This window comes from Dromiciops gliroides, chromosome 2, assembly GCF_019393635.1.
Source record: "Dromiciops gliroides isolate mDroGli1 chromosome 2, mDroGli1.pri, whole genome shotgun sequence".
Classification (NCBI taxonomy): Eukaryota; Metazoa; Chordata; class Mammalia; order Microbiotheria; family Microbiotheriidae; genus Dromiciops; species Dromiciops gliroides.
The window spans coordinates 700525564-700539040 of NC_057862.1; the positions used below are offsets into that span (position 1 = coordinate 700525564).

The 13477-nt window shown below is 54.3% G+C and overlaps 1 protein-coding gene across 1 annotated transcript in view; it reads left to right on the top strand.

The window, feature by feature from the left end:
- The first annotated feature begins 7941 nt into the window (after positions 1–7941).
- Positions 7942–13477, top strand: part of KLHL29 (kelch like family member 29) — a 183122-nt gene continuing 177586 nt past the window's right edge. Inside the window, exon 1 of the mRNA XM_043987626.1 lies at positions 7942–8055. The gene's annotated coding sequence lies outside the window, so the exon portion shown is untranslated. The remainder of the gene's footprint in view (positions 8056–13477) is intronic.

Genomic DNA, 13477 nt, shown 5'->3' on the forward strand with positions numbered 1-13477 from the left:
CACTCCAAGTTAGAGAACAAAGAACAAAGCTTCTTCCCCTTTTTGTGTCTTGGACCACTTTGGCAATCAGGCTGGTAAAGTTTATGGATCACTTCTCAGAATAATGTTTTTAAAATGCATAAAGTACATGAAATTATAAAGGAACCCAATTATTTTGAATTTGTCATTTTCCCCATCCAAATTTACAACCTCCCAGAAATGTAGACACGGACCCTTTGGGGATATTAGGAGGGAAAGACTCGATAAAGAGACAACAGCACAGGTAGGTGGTCTGATGGAATTAGGGACCAAGGGAAGGGAGATCTCATTTCTTATTCATTTTGCTTCTGTTTCCTGTGCTATTGAATGACCTTTGGCCTGGAAAGGTCGGAACAAAAATGAACAACAGGGAGCTGATACTCAGGATAAGTGAGGACACATGATAAGGGAGCAGATGAATTTCAGTTCCCTGGCCCAGATGCACTTCATCTTCAGGTATGGAAAAGCCTGGATTGGGGGCAGGGGAAGCAGTGCTGAGCCACTGTCAGTAATATTGAAAAGACGAAGGGAAATGGGAGAAGTCTGGCAGGACTGGAGAAGGGCAAATGTCCTGCTTTTCCAAACTGGGTAGAGAATAGAGTCTGCTGACTCCAGAGCAGCGAGCTTGACTTTGACTCCAGAGAAGGTTCTAGGATGGCTCGCTGGAGAGAGGGGGTGTGGGATCCTCCTTGTATCTTATTTGCTTGTCTGACAGCCTTCTTAACCTAGTAGCTCAGAGAATGCTGGGAATGGCATGGACCAAGATTTTCGGAAAGCATCAGACAAAGCTTCTCATGCTTTTCTTGTAGAAAAGGAAGGAGGGGCTAGGGATGGATGACAGCCTGAATAGAAGGCACCAGAGCTGGTGGAATGACTAGATCCTAAGAGAAGTGATGAACGGTCTGATGCTGACTCGACAGAAGGTGAAAGTGGCATGTCCTAGGGATCTGTGCTTAGACTGGACTGGTTAACCGTTTTTATCAGTGATTGGGAAAAGAGCCAACTGGCACGCTAATACAATGTTTGGGGAACCCCCAAATGGGAAGGGGAGATAACACACTAAAGAACAGAGCTGTGGACTTCACACTTAAGTGATGATGCAGGGAGTCTGTGGGCAGATTTCAAGTCTGGGAACTTGGATGGAAAAATCATATCTTTACTTTCACTAATTGACATTTAGCACTTTCTCCAATTATGAGTTTTTAAAATGCTAGTCAGAACAGGGATCCATAGGTTTCACCAGACTACCTGCCAAAATGGTCCATCACACACATACACAGAGAAAGACAGAGACAGAGAGAGAGAGACAGAGAGAGACAGAGAGACAGAGAGAGAGACAGAGAGAGGAGAGACAGAGACAGAGACAGACAGAGAACTCCTGGGTTAGAACAGTGGGATGGATCTAAGTAGATGAGATTCATTTGGAATAAACACCAAGTCTCACAATGGATACAAAATAATCAACTTCACCATGACAAGACAGGGAGACAAGCTTAGATAGGAGGCCTTCTGGAAAAAAGACCCGGAGGTCTGAATGGACCGCAGTGAGTCAGCAGCTCCAGAGGAGCTGACGGGATCTTGGAATACATTAAGAACCACAGGGGTCCAGCCTCAAGAGCTGACAGTCCCTCGGCATTCACTCGTGGCTGTCATGGTTTTAAAAGGACCCTGATAAATTGGACAATGGCCCGAAGAAGGCAGCCAAGGTGGAAAGGCTCTGGAGTCCACCTGATGTGAGGATGGAGAAGGAAAGGCCAAGGGGCTACATAATGGACGTATGCCAGTGTCTGAAAGGTTGTTCTGTGGAGTAGTTTAGCCCGTTTGGTCCCAGAGTGCAGTACTAGGAGCAATGGGCGAAGGGGACCAAGGGAAGATGTAGGCTCGGCATCTAGACAGACTTTCCAACCAGTAATAAGCTGAGTGGGCTTCGAGAGGGAGCAGCCTCCTTTTCCCTGGAGGACTTGGAGCAGAGGCCACTTCTTGGGATTGTCATGGTGGGATTTCCTTTGGTGTCTGGATTGGATCAAGGTGGTTTGCCCTCTACAGAATCTCCATCATGAGCCCATTCATCCCTTATTTCATGAGATGTCATAGACGAGTTTATATAGTGTTACAAGATGGCAGCAGTCTTGGCTGCTGTAACCAGTCATTTGGAGAGAAGTTGAATTTGCTGACTAAGGTTTTTCTTAGGCTCTCTTGGTCTCCTTATTATGCCAATTAATTTAGATTAAATTAGATTTCTTCATGAGGCTGTTTTAATTTTATTTATATCTTGTCTTCCATCCATTTCCAATTTTTTCATCATCAATCACTTGCTTAAATAGGTTGGAATAGACGTTGTTTTCTCTGTGTGCCAAATCTTCACTTATTCTATTCATTCTTCTAATGTAGTACTAATTTTGATGTGACTATATACAGATGCCATTCAGGAATTCCTTCCATATCAATAACTTGTCGTGGTAAGTCTGCTAAAATATAATGTTTCCTGCCTTGTGATGTTATTGGGTGCCCAAGTCTAGTGCCTAGCAATTCTCTTACCAAAGAAAGCATTCATGGAATGTTGGTAGTAGGGTGGGGGGTACAGTTCATCCCTGACCAACCACCCCATCCAAGGATGTAACAAAGAGAGTAAAAGATAGATTGTAAGGGACCATTGACTGGGGAAAAGACAGTCCAACTGATGAAGAAGAATAGTTGAGATGTATCCCACTGGGATCAGAAGCACACACAGTCACAAAGAGGAAGGGCATTCCAGGCAGGAAGTAGCATCAAGGAAGGACTGATGCCTCATGCAGCAGAGAAGAGAGCCAACTGTAGACTCAAAGAGAAAATTGGACCTGGAAGTAGAGTGTGGACATACAGATTGGAAAAGACCCTGGGAACCCAGCTGAGTCATCCATTTGGCAAGTGCTCTGTGCCATGAAGGGAAAAAGAACATTGGGGCCTGCTCTACTGTTGGTGTGAGTGACCTAGGCTTCCCTTACGCAGCAGCAGCAGCAGCAGCAGCAGCAGTCTTTCTACAAAGATTAAGGTTTGCAATGTGCTTTACAAGTCCATCTCATTTGATCCTCACAACCACCTGGGAGGTAGGTGCTGCTATTATCCTCATTTACAGATGAAAAAACTGAGGCAGGCAGAGGCAACGTGACTTATCCCACAGCTGGATCCAGAATGAGGGCTCTGTCCACTGCACTCACTAGCCATCATCATCCTCTAGGTTTGGGCCTACTCTTCCACAGAAGTTATATGTATCTGTGGCAGAGGGCACCACAGGTTCGTGGGGATTTAATGATTCCTCTCACAATACCATTGCTTTGAGAAAATTGTGTCTATAGGCTGCTGTTAGGGGAAATATGCTAGTGAGACCCTGTGAGCTCTTGTCGTCGTAGTGCAGACCCACAGGATCCCCTGGAAGCCAAGGCTGTGGTCATCCGGCTCATGCTTGGAGACCCTGTCAGCAAACCTGTGAATGTGTGGAGTGTGAGAGGCACTCCACAGAAGATGGGAGCCAGGCAGAAGCCTTCTGAGTAATCTGCCAGCCTCTGGCCTCCCATTCCTGTTCCATAATCCATGTTTTCCAACATATTTCTCTCCATCTTCCCAGAGTGGTTTATTTCCTCTTTTGCACTGAAGTCTTTTCTGACTTCATACAGGTCTTCTCCAACTCTGTTGTCCTGATGATGGTCTGTAGCCTCCAATGAGTTCATAGTGGTCTTTTTGTCCAAACACTTAAGTACTAAAATCCTAGATGACCAAATGTCCCAAGGAATGATGTTTTCTGTTGCCTTTGGGCGCCTGATGAAAGCAACTCTCCCCATCAATTGCTTTGTTTGCCCCCGAGGAGGATCTATGACTTCTTTTTATGGGTCAAAATCAATTGATAGAATTCTGTTCTTCTAGTAATGAGCCCACTGATCGGTCATTTGAATGTGTATCTCACATTTCAACAGCCGGGTTAGTGTATAGATGTTCTAAAAACAATGCGAGTCTTTGAATCCTTTAATTCCTTTCTCACCTCCCTACCACCATCACTGCAGAAGTAGGGGACCAAAGGGCACTGAGGGCCACTTGTTGTTCTTCAAAGAATTCATTGCCCAGTGACTGGCCTCTTTGCACATGATCCTCTGAAACTGTGTTTTGGCATTCATTGAATTGATTCATTGAAAATCTCAGGACAACATGGCGGCCCTGCAGATCTACTTGGCTCCCTCCTCTGCTGCGTCAGAGGTTTTATTTTAGATGAAAAGTTCTGAGGTCATTTATAGCCACTCTGAGTCCCTAGTTAGGACAGTTCCTAAGTCCTCAACATAGATTGGGTTCTTTGCCCAACCTTACATTGATATCTATCTCTAGTTAACCACTGGCCTCCTTGTGGTTAAGACAAAAATCAGATTATTGGAAACACTTGGGTAATGAGACAGCAGATTATACCAAGATGCCTGTAGATAGACAAGAATCAGGAAGGGAAGAGCTGTCCTTTTCTGGAATCTCCCTTCACTTGGGTCCTCCACTTCTGAAGACGCCCTCCTCTGCCACAGTTCAGATCTTGCTCCGCTCCTCAAAAGAGGGATGGAAATGCCATGCTGGCTCTGTTTCAAATTCAAGTGCTCTGAATCTCTCCCCCTGTGTCTGAGACAGCTTCTTCTCTCTATATAAATTTACTTAGGGCAGGCCCAGTCTTTTATACAATGGCTTTGATTGATTCAAGGAGGGGTACAGGCCCTGTTCACACTCAGTTCTGATTGTATGATTCAATCAAAAAGTGTTCTCACTTAGCCAAGGCACCCAAATGGTTTCAACCCCACCCTTGCATTTTCAGTGCTAGAAAAAATTCACCCTCTAGGGTCTGGAAGAATTTAAATGGAATTAGCCAAGTCAGGAGAGGCAGCATGGTATGGGAGAGAAGGGGCCTCCCTCAGCCTCCCTACATATGACCTGAGGGACCCTGAGTCTCATTGCTTCCAAGCAACTGGAGTCCAAGAGTTTCAGAGGCCTAGCAAATCAATGTCCAAACCAAGAGCTCCCTGCATCCTGCCCACCATACCACCCACCAGGTTTGAAGGAAGGCTTGAAGCCTTCAGTGACCCGGATAACACAGTGTTTAAAACCAAAGCCCTCCCAGGACCTCCAACAACCGGAATAATTCTGATCACCAGACAAGCTTTTCAGGACTTGTCATCCAGGAGATGGAGCATTAATTGGAAAGGGAGCAGGATAAGTCACGGAGTGAGCATGTGGGGTAAACAATGGGTAGCCTCCATGAGATACTGCAGAGATTCATCATGGAGAACTCAGAAAGGAGGGTGGAGACAATACTCACCCAGGACTAGAGGAGGGAGATGGATTTCCAGTGGCCTCTATGAAGGGGGTGACATCTTGGTGAGAACCAGATGTCCCTGGGGGTCAGAGGCAGGTGAATCTGGACCATCTTCTGCTGAAGGGGCAGCCTGACAAACCCAGCATCCCCTTTCTCTCAGCTTCAGGTCAGGGTGAAGGCCATGCTGAGGCCCTGGGGCCACACTGGTTCTCGTGACCCATCTCTTTAGAGACGTCATTCCTATGTCGGCTGCGTCTTCACATGCCTGAGCTTGGTGTCCCCCTAGATTCTGGAGGGAGAAGCTGTTGTCTCTGCTTGCCTTCTGTCACCCCTAACCTCCACTGGGGGAAGGGGAAGACAGGGAAGAGGAGTGTGGGGGCCTTCCACTGGTGCCCAGAGCTGATTCCCACCCTTGCTCCTTGTGTCTCTCTCTCCTCAGTTTCAAGGAAATCAACCATCCTCTCCCCATTGAATTCTCTGCATCCTGCCTCAGCCAGCTTGCCCAGGATACTTTAAGAACTGACCTGCCCCTTCCCTGACTTCCGGAAATCTTCCTCAGCCTCCCTCCTTCCGTGCCAATTCTCACGTTGGACAGCATTGTCTACAGAGATCCCCAATGAGCCCATGTCCCTCCCTCCCATCTCCACTGAGCCCAACGCTTCTTCCATCCCTTCCCTGCCCAATCCCTCCACCCGTACAGACACACACACACACACACACACACACACACGCACGCACGCATGCACTCGCGCTCGCACACGTGTATATTTGCACACATGCATACACATGTGCACACATGCGCACGCACATACACACACACAGGCATGAGGAGGAGATTTTTCTGGGCGTTCCCCAGAAGCTCTACTCATTGTCTTCCTTGGCCACTCACCCCCTGGTCCTGACGGTCATTCTGGAGTGTGGCCTGACTGTGTAGCAGCTGGTACCGCCCTATCCTAGCCCATGATTGACAGACAGCCCAAGGACAGAGTCAGACAGGCAAAGAGACACGTCAAGAGGAGAAAACCCAACGTCTTTTGGGGCAAGGCAGCAGCTAGCTGACAACTCCTGCCCAGTGGAGGGGCAGGAGGTAGGCAGGGGAGTGTCATGTCAGGGCAGGGCTCCCCCTGCTAGTCTGTGCCCTGCAGTCACAGTCCCGACCATGGGTGGCTGCCAACCCCAGACCAAGGACCCCCAGCCCAGAGCTTCTCTGAGGCCCAGTGCCCAGTGGGTGCCCCTTCCCCTTGATCTTTTGGCCTCTGGGCAGCCCCCGAGGCCCCAGCTTGAGAGTCCCAAGGGCTCTTGCCCCAGCTTGCCAGCTCCAGCCCCTGCCCATTGGAGTAAATGGGAGTTCAGTGCTCTGGCCTGGTCATCCATATGGGGCTAGGTCAGGCAGAGGGAGGAAGAGGGAGAGGAGGAGAAAGGGGAGGAGGGGGGAGGAAGGGAGGCAGAGGAGGGAGGAGGAGGGGAGAGGAGAGAAGAGGGGAAGGAGGAGGAAGGGAGAAGGAGGGGAGGAGGAGGAAGGGAAGGAGGAGGGGGGGGGAAGGGGAGGAGGGGGAGAAGAGGGAAGAAGAGAGGAAGGAGGAGGAGGAAGAGGGGAAGGAGGAGGAGGAAGAGGGGAAGGAGGAGGAGGAAGAGGGGAAGGAGGAGGAAGAGAAGGGGGAGGAGGGAGGAGGAAGAGAAGGGGGAGGAGGGAGGAGGAAGAAGGGAAGGAGGAGGAGGAGGAAGAGGGGAAGGAGGAGGGGGGAGGAAGGGGAGAAGAGGGAGGAAGAGAGGAAGGCAGAGGAGGAAGAGTGGAAGGATGAGGAGAAGGGGGAGGAGGGAGGAGGAGGAGGAAGAGGAGTAGGAGGAGGTGGTGGCGGTGGGATTAGTTTTAGTGTAGGAAGTGGGGTGTGAGGTCTACGGGGGCAGGGGGCGGGGCTTGGCGTCGCCCCAGCCCTGGCACACAGTCCACTCACTGGGCTGGCTACCCGGCAGTGGTCCAGAGCCCCCAGGATCAGACACCCAGCCGCAGCCGGCAGCCACTCGGAGCCAGGCTCGGGCTGGAGAGTCCCCGCCGCGGCCCCGCCCCCTCCTTCCTTCTCCTCCTCCCCCTCCTCCTCCTCCTTCTCCTCCTCCTTCTCCTCCTCCTCGCCCCCTCCCCCACCCCCTCCTAGGCCCCGCCCCGCGCGGCCCCCCCCCGGCTCCTCGGATTGGCCAGCCCCGCCCCCTCCCTCCCTCCCTCGCTCAGTCTTCGCCTCGGCAGCCGGAGCAGCCAGACGGGCGGGCGGCCGGTCCCCGGAGCGGAGGCACCAGCGGGAGGCATGGTCTCCGCGCCATCCCCGCCGCCGCCGCTGCCGCCGCCGCCTCCAAACCGCAGCCTCGGCCGGCCCGAGCCCGAGCCAGCCCCCCGTAGCCCCCGAAGCCCCAGCTCGGGCCCCGGCCGCGGCGGCGGCGGCTAAAGAGAGCCCGCCTCGGGGGAGCCGGGGTGGAGGGGCGCCGGGGGCGAGATGGTGCGGCCGCTGCCCGGGCTGCCGCTGCCGCCGCCGCCACCCCGGTGACCCGTTCCTGGACTCTCCCCGCGCCAGCCCCGGGACGGCGGCAGTGCCTGTCCCGGGGCCCCCCGAGGGTGCCCGAAACCGGAGCCAACCCTCGGACGCCGGAGCGACCCCCGAGCCTCAGCCAGGCCGGGCCCCAGAGGAAGAGGAGGAAGAAGAGCCGCTGCCCCCGAGGGAGCCCAGCAGGTCAGTGGGGCCAGACCCTGGGGCCCCCCCCAACCCCACTCCAGGAGGGCGGGGGGGGGGGGCGGCCCGGTGCGCCTGCGCTACTGCCGCCGCCGCCGCCGTGACTGCTGATGATGATGGAAAAGGGGAGAAAAACTTCCTGCGTGTGTGTGTCGGTGTCTGTCTGTGTGTGTATATGTGTGCGCGTGTGCGCGTGCCCGCTCGGGGCGGGAGTCCAGGATGAGCCCCCCAACAGGCGTGAGTGTGTGTGCGCCCGATCGCCGCGCCGGGGTGTGTGTGTGTGTGTGTGTGTGTGTGTGTGTGTGTGTGTGTGTCCTGCGCGCGCGCGTGTATCCGCGCGTGTGCGTGTGTCTACGTGTGTGTGCTCGCGTGTGAGGCAGTGGGACCCTAGCCGGCTCCGGAAAGCTGCTTCTCACTGGGCTCCCTTCCCCGATATAACTTTGGTGGCCCCGAGAAAGGGAGAAGGAAGGTGGGGAGAGGGGTGCGGTAGGCTGAGTTTCATTCCCACCACCACCACCACACACACGTACACACACCTGACTGTGGCCCTGGAGCGGTTTGTTTATTCCTTGCAGCTGTTTGTGTGTGTGTGTGTGTGAGAGAGAGAGAGAGAGAGAGAGAGAGAGAGAGAGAGAGAGAGACAGTGTGTGTGTGTGTGTGTGTGTGTGAGAGAGAGAGAGAGAGAGAGAGAGAGAGAGAGAGAGAGAGAGAGAGAGAGCGAGACCGACGGATAGGCGGGCGTTGGAGAAGGGATTTGGCAGCGGAGGGGATAGAGGGGTTTCGTGCCGTGTCCGTGGTGCGGCCCCGTGTTCTGGCCTGAAGTGGAAACGGGGCCTGCCTCTACCACCACCCACTCCGGATGGGACTGCCTGTGACCCAGCCTTCTCCCTCCCCCCTCCCCCCTCCCTCCCTCCCTCCAGGTTGTCTGAGGATGAAGTTATTCCAGGTGTAGTCCCCCTCGACCCCCACCCCATGGAAGTCCGGAGAGGGTTTCGGGGCTCCGGGGCTCTGTGCTCCGGGCTCCGGTTAGCGGTGACGGTTGTTGGGCAGGGCCTGCCTCCTCCTTCGGGGCCTCCATCCCTCTCTGAGTGTGTATGTTGGGGGTGGGGGTGCCCTCCGTGGTGGTGCTGCCGCTGCTGTTTGCCACGGCCAGACACTGTTCCTGCCTCCTCTGTCACTGTGGGGCTGAAGAAGGTAGCAAGCCCCTCGTCTCTCAGTCCACCCATCCATCAGTCTATCCATCCATCCATCTGTCCATCCATCCATCAGTCCATCCATCCGTCCGTCTGTCCATCCATCCAACTCGTCCATCCCACCATCCCTCCTTCCCCAACCCCTGTTGGAAATCCCCCTTTGCAGCAAGGCTTCTGGGCTGCTGCATTCGTGCCTATTCGGAAGAGGCTGCCTGCCTGCCTGCCTGCCTGCCTGCCTGCTTCTCCTGGCCCCTACTGAGGAGCTGCCACTACCACTGCGGGAGGGAGCCTGGGCCCATCGCAGGCAGCCAAGCAGGCAGGCAGGCCGGCCGGCAGGCAGGCCAGCTTTGGGGCTGAGGAGGAGTACAAGGTGAGGCTTCCCAGGGAGACCCCTCAGTGGGAACCTTTTGGACCCAAGCAGCTGCCGGCTTACTCCGTGGCTAGGTCGCTGGTGTGCCCTCTGGGGGCTCCGTAGGAGTCGCGGCTGTGCCGCTGTCTCTTGCCTCCTGTGCCGATTGCAGAGGCAAGCAGCAGCTCTCCGATGGGCTGGGAAGGGAAGCCTGAGTGAGCTCTCCCCTTCTGGCAGAGTCAGCCAGCTCTTCCGCCCTGTGCCTAACCTGTGCCTCTTTTTCATGCAAACCTACTGCGTGCTGCTTGAGTTGGTTTGGGGAAGACATGGGTGCAAGATGGAGCCTCCCCGTGCTGGGTTCTCGTCCTCCCTTCTCTCCGCTCCCTTCTCCCAGCTCTCCTGTCACTCCCTGTGCTGGCTCCTGGTGGGACCCTTGAGAAGACATTTCTCTAGTTCGGGGTGAAAGGCTGTGAATTGAGTTGCCAAAGGAAGCCGGAGATTTCTCAGTCCCCGGATAGGAAGCAGCAGACATTCCCCTCCTCCAGCTGGCTCTTCTGGCCTTCGGGCTTCAGGCCACTCACCTTGACAATGATTGGGGGCAGGGAGGAACTACTGCAAATATTTAGTGGCCACCCCCACCCCCTTTGTACTTTGTGGTTTGGGCATCGCTGGGCACACCTGACACATCCCCTGCCTGCCCTGTGGCTGAGGCTTGGTGAGGTTAGGCTAGGCCCAGCCTTGGACTAAAGAGAAGCACAGTGCCAGTCCACCCGGGGTCTCTTCTTCTGCCAGTGGGGCCTTCTGAGATTCTTCCAGACTAGGCTGAGAGGTGAGGCCCGCCTTAAAAGTGTTGGGGGTGCCGGGCCTATCTGAATATCAGCTTCGCGTGTGAGCAAGCGAGTGTGGTAGCTCTGTGCAGATGTGTGAGGCTGAATGCTGAGGCCGAGCAGAAGCCAGTTACCCGGGTGCAGAGCCCAGCTCCCACCCGAGTGAGCGTCTCTCTTCCCAGACTGGGACATGCCCATGTCTGGATGCTTCAGGGCTGCCATATTCACATGACTCGAGTGCTTTCCTCTCCACCTTTCAGCAAGTCTGCTCATGCTTGCTGAGGACATGCCACCTCAGCTGGTGCCGCCCAGGGGTTCGGTTCTCTGGGGCAGGTACTGCAGTGGACCCGGCTCCAACTTTTCCGAAGCAAGCCCCCTCTCCCCAGCCACACACATACCTAGGGAGGGTTTCTTTTGCTGAAGTGAAATACCCCATGGTTGCTATGGTAACAAAGAGGAGCTTAAGGGTGACTGGTTTTCATCTGCATGCAATGGGGTGGGGGCCTCCCTTTTTGTCACTTTTTAATTACGTTTCCCATGAGCGGGGTCATCCTCCAAGTACTGGCCACAGGAGCTGAGCAGATGTGAAAGGCTTTGGGAGGAGGTTTCCAGGAGCAGAGTGGGGGCCACCCTCTCACTGACTCCCTCACTAGCTCCTTCCCTCCCTCCATGGCTTGCTGGGGAGAGTGATTTTCCCTCACATCCAGAAAACAAGTGGATGGAAATGGTTTGTTTTTCATGCAGAAACCCATTAAATCCACCTCTGGGGCACCTTCTCTCCCTCCCTTCCCTCCCTCTCAGACAAGAGGATACATGTGCACTGAAGCCACTGCCCTGGGCCTCGGAGCTCCTGGAGTCCGTTGGCAGGCTTTGGGGAGCCAGTGCAAAGGGGGATGTTTGTGGAGATGCAGTGACACCTGTGTCGTCACCACCTGGACACCTTTCTTCTGGTCTCCCTCCCGTCAGTGTGCACGTCTTACCCTGGTGAGGAGGAGCTTCCGAGTCTCCTTGCCCAACCTTGCCCTGGGATATCAATGGCATCCATCCCCACCTTGTGGCGAGGCTCCCACTCTTCTTCCTTGGGGTGGCTGTCTAGCCATCTGCACCAGTCCTTAGCAGCGGCTGTGTCTACGAATCCGCCCTTAGTCTTGTTGGTCGTGGCTCAAGAGGTGGCCAGAGGTCCTGTTCGTGGCTCGGTGGCGCTCCTTTGGGGGCGGCGGTGTCCTGCTCTGCAGTGGGCCAGAGACGGGAGCAGGATGGGAACCATCCATCTCCTTGTGGTGGGCCAGCCTCCAAGCATGCTCTCTGCCGAAGCCATCAGAGCTGGCCAGTGTTCAGAGGCCCAGGTCAATGGATGACAGAGAATGAGGATGCTGGGGTAGACAGATTCTCAAAGCAGCTCCCAGAGGGAGCCTACACTAGCACCTACAAGGATGAAGCCTGGGCTGGCTCGGTGGACTCGGGGTTGCCCCGCCCCAGTCCCCTTGAGGAGCATCCCAAGACCCCGGCTTCCCTCACATGACCTTTGAACCTGGCTTAGGCATGGGGGTTTGCTGATGCTAAGCACAGGTGGGGTTTGTGTGTTTCCAACCTGTCAGTGCCTGTCAGCGAGTTGCTAATTAGGGGCCGATAAAGATGCCGTCGTGGTGCTGGTGGTGGTTGGGGGGTGGAGACGATGAATGTTCAAGATTGACAATTCATATGGAGAAGTAAGCTTGTCCCCCACACTGCCTCTGTAATTGGTACCTGAGTCAGCCAAAGGCATTTATGGAGCACCGACAGTACCAAGTGTGCGCTAAAAAGCAGAAAACCAGCTAGTGGGCATGGTGTGTGAGGATGGGCCCGGGCCACAGAGCCAGCAGAGTGCATGAAGAGGGAAGCCTTGCCTAGGGCCAGGCCTCTTACCCAAAGGGGCCAGTCCTACCTAGTTGGCTGCAGGACTGAGAAGGCAAGACTTGGCATGACGCTGGTGACCTTGGGCAGTGCTGGTCTCGATTTGCTCCTGGGCTGGTTAAAGCTTGAAGCCACCCTCCAAAACACTTAAAGGACAGGGGCTTGGAGAACTTGTGGGTTTGGGGTGTTTAGGGGGAGGGAAGGAAGACTGCGGAGGAGAGACACACATGAGGGGATAAAGTAGCTCTCCTGGAGGTGAGGCAGATGGAGGAACCCTTGGCCCTATCAGGCCTGGGACCACTGGGGCTCATCCCCCAACTCGAGGTCCTGCAGCCTCCAAGAACACTGCCTTAAGCTTGGGCTGAAGGGGGACAACCTAGTCTCTTGAAGCAGGACCAGGGGCTTAGAGCCAGAAGGAACCTGTGAGGTATCCAGGCCAAAGTGCACCTCAATCATCTAATGGGCCAGGGGCTCCTCTGCTCACTGCTTGGAGACCTACAGGAACGCACAGCTCACCACCTCCCAGAGCTCCACAAAGCTGCCCATGGAGTGCATTTCATGGGACCTGCTGTGCTGGTGGCATTGTTTTCATTTCTAGTAAACAAGACTATCTGTGGCATCTCTCTGGGTCTTGGTCCTCTGCTATAAAACAATGGGGCTGTCCTGGATCCTGTCTGGAGCTCCCCTGAGCTCTAGTCTGGAGGCTATGGCTCTGAGATCCTTCCAGCTGAGGCTGCTGGACAAGCGCAAGGGGGAGAAGTTGTAATAGTAGGAAATCTCCCTGCAGAATTGGAAAGTGGTTGGGCTCTAGTTGGCAACCAGGAGTGTCCCCCCACCCTGCCAAGCATCATCGGTAGGCTGCATTGAAGAAGGCAGCTGCCTGAGAATTTATTTAAAAAAAAAAAGAAAGGAAGGAAGAAAGAAGCCACCCTGGGGGAGGCATCTGGGGCTCCTCTGACTTCCCCATTTTTAAATTCCAGCTGCACAAGTCTCCGAATTCCCAGATCTTTGACTCCCCCAGGAAGTGTTTTGCCAATTCTAACAGCAACATATTGTGTGAAAATATTCCATTTGTGGTGCTTGCCAAAAGCACAATCGGATGAAAAATGCGTCAGGCGTGTGTGTGTGTGTGTGTGTGTGTGTGTGTGTGTGTGTGTGTG